At 38.6% G+C, this 16,720-nt stretch overlaps 1 pseudogene; it reads left to right on the forward strand.

Moving 5' to 3' along the window:
* Positions 1 to 16,121: 16,121 nt before the first annotated feature.
* On the forward strand, positions 16,122 to 16,373 carry LOC131899732 (small ribosomal subunit protein eS27-like; annotated as a pseudogene).
* Positions 16,374 to 16,720: the final 347 nt, after the last annotated feature.

Raw genomic sequence — 16,720 nt, forward strand, 5'->3', positions numbered from 1 at the left:
TAGTGCTTCAGTGAATTCACTGTGGTTCTCTCCATCCTTGTTCTTCTCCCTTCCAACTCTAGTGACAACTATCTTTTAATCTCCATCTTGGCCAGAGTTTTGAGATTGGGCCATGTCAGCTATGTCTCGGTAGAGTGGAAATATGATTTTTATAAAGCTGGGAAGCCAACAAATTCTATAAGAGGATCAAAGTGACAAAGTAACATGGCAACTCTCTAAGCTGCTTAGGCCCAGGCTCTTGTCCTGTTGAAAGAGATGCTTAAAGGAAGCAGTGCCTAAGCATGCACACAGCAGTGAGATTGCTTTATTCAGCCAGGATACAGTTCAACAAACTTCTCTAAGACATCAAGAGCTGAGGAAAAGGGACAGTTGATCTGTAAGGAGATTCCTCTTAGAGCTTGGTCTGGTCACTCTTTTAGGTGTGGTGAAGGGCATAGCGCTAAGCAAAGCAACTGGGATTTATCAAACATAGGATGATTCTGAAATAGTTGCTTCATTGGCTTGCCACAGTATACCAATGGTTTCCTTTGGTAAAATACTAGTTTTAATGCTTATTTTTGACCAAACTATTTGGCTTATTGATAAAATCTTACCTGATGTTCTACTTTTAGTTATGGTGCTAGGAATCAAACCCTTGGCCTCACACATGCCAGGAAAATACTCTTATCAGTAAGTCATACCTGCAGCCCTAAAATCTTACCTGAAAACACAGCATATAGAGCAGATGAACGCTCTGGTTGAAGCATCTCCATAGGTAAAATTTAGAAAGCATTAAGTCGTTAAAGCATTCAAAACACCACTGAATTGCAGTAATAATCCCTAAGAAATAGAACATTGTTGGAAAAATGAAAGAAACCACACCACATAGAACCCTGAGTTAACTTCTGGGAGTTATACTTTAAGAAAGACATGAAAATCTAGAGATTCTTTCACACTCTGATTTCCAGATTTCAGTGTTTTGTGCTCTTAGGCTTGACATAATGGGACTTTAATTCAATATTTAAGTCTCTGTTGCTTAATAGCTATATGACTTTAGAAAGTTTCTTTGAGACAGTTTCTTTATTTGTATAATGGGGTACATGATAACTAACAGAATTTTGAGGATTATTTATATGATAATTAAATTTGTCAACTATAAAGAGGTATATGATTTTGGATTTATCTGCCAGCCTGGACACGAATCCGAGCTGGAAAGTAAAAGAATCCTAGATTCTTAATGAACACAAATTTGGAAACATGTGATAATTTTTTTCAACACTTGGAGGCCAACATATAAAATGTTTGTTTTTGTTTCTTCTCAAAGGCACAACTGTAACAAACATGCATCTACTTTATAAGGAAAGATTCAGCTCATGACAAGGCATTGCTTTCTAATCCTGAGTTAAATGGAATGCCTTATGAGATGAATTGTAGAAAACCTTGCCATTGTGGTTTTAGCAAGGTGGCTGAATGTCTACCAGTCTGGTTACAGAATAAGAGATTTTGGCATACAACAGAATGCAACACTAGGCATTTTCAAATGTCTGTGACACTATCCCCTTTCAGTTCATTTTATAAATATATTTAAATATTCTTTTCTGTTCACCATCTTAAGATAACAGAAGACCAGCCTCATGAAAAGTCATGTGAGACAGCTATACGTTATCATTAGATTAGATGCTCAGAATTTAGGTGACTGATTGATTTCATAGTGGATAGGTTGCCTAAGCTAGACCCAAAGAACAAGTCTGAATTTTGGAACATTCATTGAGCTTTTAGGTAGGAAAATATGCTGCTTTTGCAAGCAATGCTGATGATGTGAATAAAGCCACAGACACTAGTAGCTGTCTTCTCCATTTAAGGGGAGATCTGATGAGAGATGGAGACTGAGATTAAGGTCTTGGAAGGTGATGTGAGGCCATAGAATTCAATCATCTTTAAAGTACAATTGTAGGCTTTGCCTTTTACATAAACCACAAAAGTTTGATTTTGGAACGGGTTATTGGTCACTTGCCACCTTAGGAGCCTTAGTTAACATATCTCATCTCATCTCATCTTTGTCCCTAACACAATCTCTTTTCTTCTTTGCAAAGCAGCAGGCTTAGAGAAAGCTATTGTCATAGTTACGAACAAATCCACAGGTTGGGGTTGACCAAGTTTGAAGGACAGAGCATTCCTGTTCGTCATGTAACAGTTAAATGAAAAGTCCCCAAATCTACGCTCATGTATTTTAGGCAGGGGAGACAATATGTTTTTTGAATTGCCCACTTTCTGCTTACAGTGCACTTGGCAGGGCAAGGAGCCCTGTGTCAAACTGTTATCTTGCAAATTAGAGAAAAGCTGCAATTGCAAAACGTTTGCTCATTCTTTGTGTTGCTCAGTGTGCAAGGAAAGTAATTTTGTTTATGAAAGCATCTAGATGGACCTTTTTTATTATACATGAAAAGGTTGGATTCTAGGGCAAGATCTGAAATGAGAGATTTGATAGGAAAAGGCAAAACTGACCTTTTACATATAAGAATTTTGTGCCAGAGGAACTTTACAGGAGAAATAAGGAGAACCTATACCCCTGTGGTATGACACTATGGTCGGAGACCAACCACAGCTCTGGGGTGCAGGAATATGAGATGGTAGGAGGAGAATAATGAGAGTTGACTAGGAGAATGCAAATCTGAGCACAATTCCTCACCCTAAGGAGTAGCTTTACCTTTCCAGAGATTTTCCAGATAATGTATATTTTCAGTGAAAAGATAATACAGAAGCTGGAAGCGTTGAGAAAGACACTCATGGAGCACATACTTATCATCTGTGTCCCTTTCAAGAATTCTGGCCTGTCTATGTAAATATATCCGCAGCTACTGAAAGACAAAATTACCTCTCAGGACGTGTCTCTTCTTTGAAATTAGTCCAGACCACATCCAGCTTCCTCATCTTTTTTTTTTCATTTTTCTTTATTAAGAAATTTTCTACTCACTCTACATATCACCCACAGATCCCACCTCCTCCCTCCTTCCACCCCCAGCCCTCTTTCCCAAGCCACCCCGCATCCCCACATCCCCCAAATCAAGGTTTCCCCTGGGGAGTCAGCAGAGCCCAGCACACTGAGCCCAGGCAGGTCCAAGCCCCTTCCCACTGCACCAAGGCTGTGCAAGGCATCACACCACAGGCACCGGATTCCCAAAAGCCTGCCCGTGTACCAGGGATGGATCCTGATCCCCCTGCCTTGGTGCCCCCCAAACAGTACAAGCCAAACAACCATCTTCCATATCCAGAGGGTCTAGTCCAGTCCCATGGGGGCTCCACAGCCACCAGTCTACAGTTCATGGGCTTCCACTAGTGTGGCCTGTCATCTCTGCACGTCTTCCCGTCATGATTTCGATGTCCCTCGCCTGCAGTATGTCTCCTCTCTCTCATCAATTGGATTCCCGGAGCTTAGCCTGGTCCCTGGCTGTGGATCTCTGCATCTGCCTCCATCAGTCACTGGACAAAGGCTCTATGATGACAGCTAGGTTATTCTCTAGACCGGTCACCAGAGTAGATCGGTCCAGGCACCCTCTGGACCACTGCCAGCACTCCCAGGGGGGTCATCCTTGTGGATTCCTGAGAGCCTCCCCAGCACCCTGCCTCTTCCTATTCCCATGATGTCCTCATCTATCATGGTATCTTCCTCCCTGCCCTCCCACTCTGTCCCTGTTCCAGTTTGACCCTCCCATTTCCCTATATTCTCATCCCCACTCCTCGCCCTCTGCCACCCTCCCCCCCGACACCCAGTCCACTCATGTAGATCTCATCCACTTCTCCTTCACAGGGTCATCCATGTGTCCCTCCTAGGGTCTTTCCCTGTTAGCTAGCCTCTCTGGAACTGTGGGTCACAGTCTTGCCATCCCTTCCCTCACATCTAGTATCACTTATGAGTGAGTACATACTATGTTTGTCCTTCTGAGTCTGGGTTACCTCACTCAGGATGATATTTTCTAGTTCCATTCATTTGACTGCAAATTTCATGATATCATTGTTTTTTACTGCTGAGTAGTACTCCATTGTGTAAATGTGCCACATTTTCTTTATTCATTCTTCAGTTGAGGGGCATGTAGGTTGTTTCCAGGTTCTTGCTATTACAAATAATACTGCTATGAACATAGTTGAGCATGTGTCCTTGTGGTAAGATTGAGCATTCCTTGGGTATATGCCCAAGGGTGGTACAGCTGGGTCTTGAGGGAGATTGATTCCCAATTTTCTGAGAAACTGCCATACTGATTTCCAGAGTGGCTGTACAAGTTTGCATTCCCACCAACAGTGGAGGCAGCTCCCCCATCTTAAACTCAGTCTGACATTACCTGTTTTTTACTCCCTACTTAGCTCGGTGTCTTTGTTTCTACAAACGTTGTTACTTTACCTCCACATCTTGAAAGCAGATCTTTGCTATTCACTTCCGGTTTAATAATTATACTTTTAGGGGCTGGAGAGGTGGGAATCAGTAAAGAGCATGCTGCACAAGGGCCTAAGTCCAGCTCTCCAGCACCTGTGTAAAAAGCTGCGCTCAGTGGCGTGCACCTGTAACTGCAGTGCTGAGGAGGAGGAGGAGGCAGGAGAATCTGTGGAGCTCATTGGCTAGTTATCCTAGTCAAATTGATGAGCTTCAAGTTCACTGTATGTGCACATGCACATAGCCATATGAACACACAGAGACACACACACACACAGAGAAAGAGAGAGACAGAGACAGAGACATAGACAGAGAGACAGAGACAGAGAATAAGATAGACAGAGAGACAGACAAACTTCTGGGAAGCAGCATATATTTCATCTGTTCTGGACTTGTTATAATACTAGGTAATGCTTATTCTACTTCATAATTCCTGTAAAGGAATGAAGATTAGAAAATTCTCTCTATTTCAAGAGTTTCAGTTGCTCCATCTGTTTCGAATATGCAATGTATTCCTTTGCTGAACTATCCTGTGTGATATCTTTAGCTTTAAGTCAAAGCATGTTCCTTCATCTTTGCTTTTGTATCATGCTTAAATTAACCATGTTTGCCCTAGAACCTGAGAAATAATTTAATGATAAGAAAGGTATATGATGCAATTAATGCTGTGTACAAAATGGGTATCTATATGCTGGTGATGAAATGCTTGCAGATACTCTGCTGAATGTAAGATGTTTATGTTAATTATGTTACATATACATTACAAAATATTGCTTTTGCCCATTGCGTGTCTTTAATATATTTTGATCCTCCAGATCTCTTCAGAACTGGGCTTTATCTCCTGGGAGACCAGTTTTTATGGACTGCATCAATTAGTTCCCTTTCTCACTGGCTTTTGATTTGTTTTATAACTGGGAGGAGTTGGCGGGGAGTTGGAAGGTGGGGGAAAACATTGAGGCATTTAGTCTAGATCTTCTTCCTGATGTAATTTGGAATTGACTTTGTTCCGTTACGGAAGGGCACAGTTCCTACCAGGTACCTCTCCCATAATGTTCTTTAATGGTTGGCTAGTCCTTTAGATAAGCATGACATTAACGTTTCCTGATTTCTCTACTTTATCACTCCTTGCTGATGTCCTTTAATCTTTTTACATTATAAATAACTCAAATTATTTTTTTCTTTTTGTGTGTCATCTGTTTCCTGAGGTGAAACTCTAATTATGTATGAAACAATGTACCTAACTATTAAGATGTGTGTGCATCTTTAGAAAATACTCTCTGGAAGGGAAATGAGTGTATTCCTTTCTTAGGCATATTAGAATATGCCTATGGCATTGGTATTCAATTATCATGGACTAACTCTGGTCTTTTCTTACTTCTCACTATCCATGAACTGCTCAGAACTTTGTATTCTGGACATATATATTCTATTGTACAGCACTACAATGTTGCTATAGGGCTTAGATGAGTTAATAGTCACCTAACTCTGGTTTGCTAATCTTGTGGGGCTAAGGAAGCCACTTCCAATGTTTTTTTCCTTGTGAGAACCAGACAAATAATGTTCTTCCACTTTCACTCAGAATGCTTGTACTATCATTCACAAATAAACATTTTGCTTTCCCCCATTTTAAAAAATTAGTTTTTAATGTTAGCACACAATCAAAAGTTTTTACTATGGCATTTAATACAGGGTTCTTTTAAAAATATTTTTTTTAATTTTATATTTACATGTGAGTGCCCTATGTATTTATGATATATGTATGTATGTATGTATGTATGTGAATGTATATGTATGTATGCATACCATGTGCATGCCTGATGCTCATGGAAACTGGAAGAAGGAATCAGAACCCCTAGAACTGGAATTATATGTAATTGTAAAGTATATGATGTGGGTGGTAGATATCAAACTTGGATCCTCTGCAAGAGTAGTAAGTGCTGTTAACTACTGCACTCTCTCCAGCCCTCCATACATTGTTCTTATTGGTCTCTGTAACCATTAACTTCATCAACTTGACACAATTACTTAGGAAGAGATTCACAAGGAGGCATTGTTTACATTTGTTTGGCTTGTAAACATGTTTATGGGGGCAGTATAGAAGGAAGGTCCTGTCCACTGTGGGTGGCACCATTCCCTAAGGAGGTGATCCTGAACTGTGTAAGAGTGGAGCAGCTGAGCTGAGCACAAGCAAGCAAGAAGAAATCAGCTTGCACGTATTCATTTCTTTCTGCTCTTCAGTGTGGATGTGCAAATTTCTGTCTCAACTTCATATTCTCTTTGTGGAGGCTCATCTTGATGGTGCTGCACCTTTCTTGTCTTGGCTGTCAAGATATACAAGATGGATTTCAAAACAACCACAGTAAAGATTTTATTTGTATTCTCTAATACAGCTGTAGCTCCCTTGTTCATTAATGATGCCCAATTCTCCTTACCCTTTATTGAACTGGTTTTGTGGCTGTTTAAATCTTACTAAGGCTACTTTAAATTCTTTTGGCTATAGAGAGCATTATGAGTGAGAAGGAATGGGACAAACATCTGTGTGCTTCCTGCTTCCTGGAGTATGCTCATTTCTAACATCTCTCCAAATGTTCCAGTCCCCCAGGGCCTCAGATCCTTTCCAGTTATAGTTTTGCCCATAAAATTACTCTTAGAAACACTTAGGATGGGTTTAGTGAGGTGCTTCCAAAAACATGAAAAATGAGGGGATGTTTCCTTCTGAAATGAACATCTATGTCAGGTAGATTTATATAACCATTTAAAGTTAAGTGATTCACAGATTAGTATTAATGTGTATACTATATTAATATATCAGATAAAGAAATCTGTAAGAAAAGGGACATTAATCCAATGAGTACAAATGATTTTCAGGAAGTTACATGGTAGCTGTGTCTACCCAAGACTGCTGAGAAGAAGAGAGAGCTTGGGATAATGTCCTTCTGGTACTTTGACCCATTATTGAAAGCATCTCAATAAAGCCAATATATCAAGCTACAAATAATGCCTTTAAAAACTTAGATCCTTTTGGTTTCCTTTGTGATAATTTCAAGCTCGTTGTGTAAACCTTCTGAGTATTATGTGGCTTTCCATGCACTATAACTACAGGGAGAAAAATATCCTGTTCTTATAAACTATGAATAATCTTGTACTGGTGACAGTTAATTCTCAGTGTAAATTTAATAAAATAACTTTTTATTATGATTTGGCTTCCCACATGGTATGACTACTAGGAGAGAATTCTCTTATCATGCTGACTTGATTATGCTAGTCCATGTGAGGCTTATATTTTGCTTTGTCAGTTAATGAACTGGCATTTTGGTGTCTGTCTCAGTCTGGGGAGCTTAATTAGTGTGCATGTATTGCTGAGATGTGGATTTGCTGTTGGTGAGCTGATAATATCCGGTTTCAGAGGTTGCAAGGCATAGGGCCAAACCCAGCACCATGGTAAGTTAGCCAAAGTAATGAGCACCTTACTGTGAGGTCTTGTGGGAGCCAGCATGTGGCTTTTTTCCCTTAATGGTATGCTATGTAGCTGAGATTAAGTGTGTTTTTATTTTATTAAATCATAGGGCTTCTAACAGTCTATTAGCCATGCTTCCTCTACCTTGGATACCTAGCATGTGTTCAGGCACTATCATGAGCCTGTGGTAAAATGTGTTTACATTAATTTTTTTTCCATTTTAAAATTCTGTACTAGAAAACTAGCAAATTGCCAGTAGTGTTAAAATTCTCATTTTCTTTCCTGGTTTGTATTACTGCTTGTCTCAAAGGTAAGCACTGTCCTGAATTGTACATTTAACATTTCGTTAAAGTTTTCAGAGCTTTATCATTCATGGTAAATGGCCCCAAATGATGTTTTGCCTATTTTATTTTGTGAACTTTATAAAAATCTGTGTCATGCTATCGTCTTAGTTACTTTTCTATTGCTGTGATACTATATCCTGCCAAAAGCAATTATAGAAGAAAAAAATATTTATTTGAGTCCTATAGTTTCAGAATTGTGTATACTGATGCTTTTTATGCATAGTTAAATCATTTTCATTGTGAATAATATTTCTTTTTGAATCAGACAATAGCTCAGGCGTATTACTAACTAGCTCTTACATTTAAATTAACCCATTTCTATTAATCCATGTATTGCCACATGGCTTGTGGCTTTACCTGTCCTCTAGAAGCTTGCTTCCCTGGAGGATGGCTTGCATCTCTCTGACTTCACCCTTCTTTCCCCCAGCATTTTCAGTTTGGCTTTCCTGCATAGACTTATTCTGCCTTGCTATAGGCCAATCAGCTTTTTTATTAACCAATGAGAGTAATATCTACTCATAGCATACAGAAGGATTATACCACAGCAACACACCACCCAGTTTTGCTCACTAGGAGAGACTAGAAGCATGGCACTCCAGCATGTAAGGACATTTATTGGTCAGATCATAGCTTTTTTTAAAAATTAATTTTTAAAATTTGTTTTATATTACAACCACAGTTTCCCCTCCCTCCTCTCATCCCATTTACTCCCCCCATCTGCCTTCTAACCTCCCCCATCCACTCTCCATCTCCATTCAGAAAGGGTAAGGCCTCCCACGGCAGTCAGCAAAGCATGGCATATCAAGTTGAGGCAGGACCAGTTCCTCTCTCCTGCGTCAAGGCTGAGCAAGGCATCCCATCATAGAGAACAGGTTAAAAAGAGCCAGCTCATGCACCAGGGACAGGTCCTGGGTTTGCAGAAACTAAGAAACCATGGATGCCAGCCAAGACTACTATACTCAGCAAAACTTTCAATCATCATAGTCGTAGAAAACAAGATATTCCATGACAAACCCAGATTTTAAACAATATCTATCCACAAATCCAGCCCTACAGAAAATACTAGAAGGAAAACTTCAACCCAAGGAAGTTAGCTGCACTCACAAAACACAGGCAATAGATAATCTCACACCTGCAAATCCCATAGAAGGGAAACACACATATTACCACCAACAATGACAAAACCAAAAAAAAAAATAACAGGAATTGACAATCACTGGTCATTAATATCTCTTAATATCAATATCTCACTTAATTGCAGCCAAGAGGCAAAAAAACGAGAACAACGGATTGCATACAAGTTACACTCTTTAAAGGCTTGTTCTTATCTTTCTTTGACTAGTTTATTTATCTTCTGATATCTTTCTTTAACTAGTTCCTATCTTCTATGAGTCCTTTTAGCTATGATGTCATTAATGGATTGATATACTGATGAAGAGTCCTTTCATGGTTCAATAACTTATCGATATTACCACTGACTAGAGACAAAGCCTTTAATACATGCACCATTTAGGAGGATGTTTCATATCAAAACCCTAATAACAATGATTGTCTTCTGCACACATGTGGAACTTCCAGAAAATATGCACTGAGTGTGTTTCCAAATGTGCTGCCCACTAATGTAGTTACATTTCAGCTGTTGCATTTCTTTCTGATTCTTCTCTCCCATCTAGCCTGTAGCTACTGCCTTTGAAGCAGTTTACTGGAGTCTCATTGAACTTCATATTTGGTTAGCATTTAGAAGATTCTTAGTATCCATGCCTAGAACCCTATTTTACTGAAGTACCTCCTTTTGCAGTGTCAGAGAAGTGTTGGGCTCTTCATGGAGATGGGGAAAATGACTAAATATTCCTATATATTCACTTTATTCTTTAGTTTAAGCTTCTTACAGACTTCAGTGGTAAAACCACCAAGGAGACATACCTCTAGACATACCTATGAGGGTTTTACTAAGGAAGAAAGATCCATCCTGAATATGATAGCACAATTCCATATGTTTTCACTCTAAATAGAATTTAAAAAGAGAGAAAATAATCCAGAGGGGATAGAGGACACCATGAGAACACAGCCCAGAGAATCAACTAAGCAGGGCTCATAGGGACTCATAGGACCAAAGAGGCAATCATGGAGCCTTCATGGGTCTGTGCTAGGTTCTCTCTCTCTCTCTCTCTCTCTCTCTCTCTCTCTCTCTCTCTATATATATATATATATATATATATATATATATATATATATATATATATATATATATATGTTATGGTTGTTAGCTTGATGTTTTTGTGGAACTCTTAACAGTGAGAACAGGGGCTGTCTCTGACTCTTTTGCCTGCTTTTGGGACCATTTTTCTCTTATTGGGTTGCCTAGTCCAGCCATGATATGAGAGCTTGTGCTTAGTCTTATTGTAACTTGTTAGGCCTTGTTCAGTGGATATCCCATATCCATGGGAGGCCTGCTCCTTTTTGAAGGGAAACAGAGGAGGATTGGATCTGGGGAGAGGGGAGGTAGGTGGGGTGGGAGGAGTGGAGGAAGGGGAAACTGCAGTCAAGATGTAATGTATGAGAGAAGAATGAGACAGACAGACACACAGACATACACATACACACACAGAGATAGAGAGCTAGAGACAGACAAAGCAAGAGAGCGAGAGAGCGAGAGAGCGAGAGCGAGAGAGAGCGAGAGCGAGAGCGAGAGCGAGAGCGAGAGAGAGAGAGAGAGAGAGAGAGAGAGAGAGAGAGAGAGAGAGCTGGGCATCAGCCCTCTTTTCTTTCTGCTTACTGATGTGAATACAATGTGAACAGCTACCTCATTTTCCTGCTACTGTGATGAACTGTATCCTCTTAAACTGTGGCCTGTGCAAACTATTCCTTATGTTGCTTTTTGTTACATATTTTATTACAGCAACAAAAAGGTAATTGATGCAGAGATCAAAACTATATTGCTTTTAAGTTGCATAAAGATTCAGAAATGTCCTTCATGAGCATTGTTTATATTTCAAACCTAGAACACATAACGTATGTATTGAGTTCACTTGATTTTTCCAGCCCTTATTCTAGTACGTAAGGAAGATATTATTAGACCTGCTTATGAGTAGTTATGAGTACCTCAAGAGTGCTTGAAGAAGGAGAGGCCTAGTTAATCTGGTCAGTTTGAGGAACTTCCTGAAGCTATTTGAATTGTCTACTTCCTGTCTTAATGAGCTTTCCTGCAGGATGAAGAGTTTCACCTCCCTTTAGTAAACCTATTATTTTACCTATCTGTGAACATCCTATCTCAAATATACTGTTGTTTTACTTCCCTTTTCATATTCTACATCTTAAGAAGGTTCCCTCTAAGATGAAAGGTTTTATCTTTAGAAGATCCTGTTATACAACAACTGGTCTGAGCTAGCTAGTCCCTGATGCTAAAGAAAATGATGTGTCTGTTCTGGGCCTTGCAGTTAGAGGTTTGACAGCTTCCACCTTGGTTTCATGAATCCTTAAGCTACCATGTGAGAGGTTTCAATACTCTGCTAAGGCATTATGTAGAGAAACTCTGAAATGCCATAGAGAATGGTAAAGGTCACATTGAGCTGTCTTTGACAAGATGCTAGGAATATGAGTCAAGCTATCTTATACCAAGCCTATTCAGTAATGTAACACCACCAAGTAGTTCCAGTTGATAGCATAGTGGTTCCAGTTGAAACAGAAAAATTAACTAGTCAAGCCAAACTGGAATTCCTGACCTATAAAGTCCTAAGAGAAAATAGAACGGTAATTAGGTTTTGGGTTAGCTTTCTAGGACACACATGGTTAACTAGAATATAATTGTTACCAGTTACATAGTGAGAAATAACTAGCAATATAAATGAACACTTGTATTCTTTGTTGTGGTGATATTTTATTTGTGCTGAAATGTGGTAATATTTTATTTGTGCTTTAATAAATAAAGAAGTTAGGCAATGGTAGCACACACCCTTAATCCTATCACTTGGCAGGCAGGATCTCTGTGTGTTCAAAGCCACATTGGAAACAGAACCAGGTGTGGTGGCACACGCCTTAAATTTTAAAAACTAGTTAACCATGGAGGTCTGGAGGTCTGTACAGACAGACAGGAAATGACAGAGCTGTGTAGGAAGAGGAAGTGATGTAGCTGGGTTAAGAGAGCTGATGAGAGAACAGAACAGAAAAGGCATATAAACATCAGTATACAGGAAGAAGCTCTCTTTGGAAGCTGCAGAATTGGTGAGGTGAGGTTAGCTTGTGGTTTGTCCTGTTCCTCTGATCTTTCTCTCAGGCTTTGATCCAAATTTCTGCCTCTGTGTTTTTTATTTATTAAGACCATTTAGAAATTCATCTACACTTTGTAGTTCAGTGCATTTAGACTTAGGAGTTAACTATATATAGTTTTCATTACAGACATTTTGTGCAATTATTCTAAACACTTTCTTTTATTACTTAAATTTCAGAAATCAACTCTCTAAGCCATGTTTAATATGATCTGAATAAAGCTGATCAGATTTAATAAAGCATTGTGTCCGAAAGGAAAACATAAATTCACCTAAGATTTAAAGGTATTGTTTTTTTTGTGTACGTTTCTGGAAGAGGCACCAAAGGGGTGACAATTAAGAATGAACTCTCTACTCTAATTAAACACAGTGAATCATACACACACACAAAAAGACATAAAAGTAAGAAGGGGACTTCTTGAAAAGAATGAGAGATTCAGCAGGGTTGGAAAGGGAATAAGAAACAGTAATGGGAGAATATTATCAAAGCACATTATGTATGTATGAAATTGTGAAGGAATAAAAATGTCTTTAAATGTCTTAAAAACAAGAGATAAATATTCAAGGAAAACTTCACTTATAAAAATTAAATTAAATTAAAAATGTAATTGAAATATGGCTTGTTTGTAAATGTCTATATTGTACCCAATACTTCCAGGAAAAGGAAGAGGGGTTACATGGTTCCTTCCCTTTTTTTTTTAGATCCTAGCATGATTGGACACCAGACAGCCTGAGAATTGAACGTGGGTCTTCTAGGACATCAGTCAGTGCTCTTAACCACTGAGCCACCAGGACCCACATGACCCCTCTCCCTTTCCTTTTAAGAGGTCACATACAGCAGCAAGAAGCACTGCCTCCTTTGGCCCTATAGCCCAAGGTCATGGGCAGAGCAAATACTGCTACACACCTGGAACTTTATGGTACTTAAGGACAGCCATATTTAGAAACTCTTGTTCTTTGAGTCTAGATCATTTCCTCTAGTGACTCTTCTATTAAAATTTGTCTACTGCCGTTGGAACTCAACTTTAAGTTAGATGGTGCTTTGAGAATTGGCTTAACTATATTTTTAAAATTTATTTTAAAATCCTATATGAAATATTTAAAAACGTACAGGCCAATGGGGTACCAGGTATATATATATATATATGACACATGTACTTACATAACGTGTGTGTGTGTGTGTGTGTGATACGTTTAAATCAGATTATGTCTTCTGAAATATATGACATTTATTTATGGTAAAAACTTTCAAAATCCATTCTTTTCACTTTTGGAATGTTGGCTACACTACTGTTACCTATGAAGACCTTAAGTGTAATAGCATTCAATAACTTCTTTCTATTTAACTGAAACTTATTATATACTGATCAGCCTTTCTCCTGGGACTCTCTCTGACCTGATTTACTTCAAAACCCCTTTTCACTAAATTATTAAAGTATTTTCTCAGGGACATTTACATTTTAGGATCAAAATGTTTTAAGACTATTCTTTAAACTTTTTTTTTTTTCACAGCAAAATTGGCTAGAGGCATTTTTAACAAGGTGCTGTTGGAAACAATGTGGAAATGTCTTTAAGGAACAGCAATATTCAGACTTCAGTAGGAACAATAATTGACTCATTTAAAGATCAGTCATTTCTCAATTGCTCAAGAAAGTAGCAAATATTACAGAAAGTGTAGTTTTGTTATATTATTTCTCTGTTAATTGACCACACACATTAACACTATGTTAGAACTGAAGGATGTAATTAGAGAGAAACTTCTCAAATCATGCTACAGAGAAAGTTAAAAAAAAATCAAGGTCTCAAATGACACCAATTCTGTTTTCTATCAGGGCAAGCTGTTTGTAAGTGGTTGTTAATGGGCCAGAATCAAGAATTTGGGAAGCTTTAAAAAAAATCTCCTAAAAAGAGAGAAGACCCAGTCTGAAAGTTTCCTTATAGGATACAAGAGAAAACAGTGCCAAAGCAATTTGATTTCAGTTAAAAGTGAAAGGTATATAATTTCTAAGTACAGTCTAAACACTTCTTCATATACCCACAGAGATGTGTAGCTCTTATCCATCACTGAAGAAGCTTTTATTTATTTTCTTCAGCAAATGGAGACTGTCACAGAAAACCACAACTGGACATAATGCAGAGATTAATAGACCTTGGGGAGTCAAGTCCAAATGGATACATTTATATCACAGCTTCTGCATCTATGGATCAGGAAATATGGCTGAAGAAGGGATGGAAATATTGTAAGAGCCAGGATACAAGGAAGTTTGCTGTGACACAGTCTCTCCTAGAAATGTGTACATAAACAAGACTGAAACAATGGCAGTATCAACAGATATGCAAAGGTGGAAGAGGAAATAGAACAGGATCCTACCCCAAGGAAAGAATTACAGGCAACTTATGACTGCTGGGGGAAGGGAGAATTAGCTTCTCTCAGAGATGAGCCTCTTTATTGATTATTCAATACAAAGTGGTCAGCCCTGAAATCATATACACACAAAAATCAAAACTGGACCTATCAGGTTGTATCTATATATTTGTGCATGTATCAAAGTAAAAGAGGTTATTAATTTGAGAATAGGCAGTGAAATGAGAGGGGTACCTGGGATAGGATGGAGGGAGAAAGAAAAGGGGGAAATGTTATAATTCTATTTTACTAAAAATGTATTTTAAAAGTTAAGAATGTCATCAGAGAACCCCTGAGGCCTATAGCATAAAATTTCCTGCATTGCTATAATCCATCTGTGGTGGTTTGAATAGGAATGGCCCTCATAGACTCATGTGTTTAAATATTTGGCTCATAGGAAGTGGCACTATTTGGAGGTGTGGACTTATTGGAGGAAGTGTGTCACATGGGAGGTGGGCTTTGAGGTCTTATATACTCAACTATGGCCAATGTGGCATGCAGTCTCCTTCTACTGCCTGTGTGCAGATCAAGATGTAGAACTCTCAGCTCCTTCTCCAGTGCCATGTCTGCCTGCATGCTACCAGGTTTCCCACCATGACAATAATGGACTAAAACTCTGAAACTATAAGCCAGCCCCAATTAAATACTTTCCTTTATAGGAGTTGCCATGGTCATGGTGTCTCTTCACAGCAATAAAACCCTAGCAAAGACACCATCTGTCTGATGTTTCCACAAATTTATTTATGAAAATAGTTTGATTTATTATCTTTTGTTCTGTAACTAAAAATATTTTATGAAACCATTTCTATGTTAAAATATGTTATTTGGACAGTCTGAATCAGTTCCTGTGCCACTGTCATTCATATTAAGCTCAAAAATAAACTATTTAGTATTCCCTTAAAAAGTGAAAAGGTATCATGTGGTGCTACCAAATTCCTTTCAATTTTAAACATTGATATGTTGCATTGTTACTATTTTAAGTATTCATGACACTTCTATAAACCACTTTGCATACTACTACTGCTCTTTGTTGTTGGCTTTAAAGTATGGTCAGGAATTAAAATCACTTTGGCATATTCAAAAGGCAGTTAGATTTTTGTGCCCAAGCAATATTGAATTAGAATCTCCATGGCTAAAATTTCAGAGCCTATCTTTTGAAAAAGTTCCTTCAGGGAATTTGGGTGCCCCACTAGGCTTGGAAAGTGATAAGCTTGCCTTTCTGCAGTGACAATCTCCCTAAGAGAATATGCCTTTCACAAAGCATCTCCTTCATTCCTCTCCAGAAGAGAAGAGGAAACACAAGAAAAAGCACCTAGTGCAGAGCCCCCATTCCTGATTTCTGGATGTGGAATGCCCAGGATGCTATAAAATCACCACTGTCTTTAGCCAGGCACAAACTGTAGTCTTGTGTGTTAGCTGCTCCACTGTCCTCTGTCAGCCCATGGGCTGTAAAGCAAGTGTGACAGAAGGATCCTCCTTCTGGAGGAAGCAGCACTGAAAACATCTGATTCAAGATGAGTCAAAAAATCATCCCAATAAACACATTTTGGTATATATTGATTATAAATTTCCTATAAGGGTGTATGCCCATGTTTCTAGAACTAGAGAAGTTGAGGCAGAAAGATGATCACAATTTTAGGAAAGTCTGGACTACATAGCAAGAACCACTAGTGGATGAGCCCTATTTTAAAACCTTGCCTCAAAGAACCGCCTAACCCAGTAGTGTTCAACTTTCCTAATGCTGTGACCCTTTAATACAGATTCAATACACATTTCATCATTTCTGTACAGATTTAATACAGTTCCTTATGTTGTGGTGACACCAAAACATTAGTTTCATTGTTA

The sequence above is a fragment of the Peromyscus eremicus genome, chromosome X, assembly GCF_949786415.1.
Source record: "Peromyscus eremicus chromosome X, PerEre_H2_v1, whole genome shotgun sequence".
In the NCBI taxonomy this organism is placed as follows: Eukaryota; Metazoa; Chordata; class Mammalia; order Rodentia; family Cricetidae; genus Peromyscus; species Peromyscus eremicus.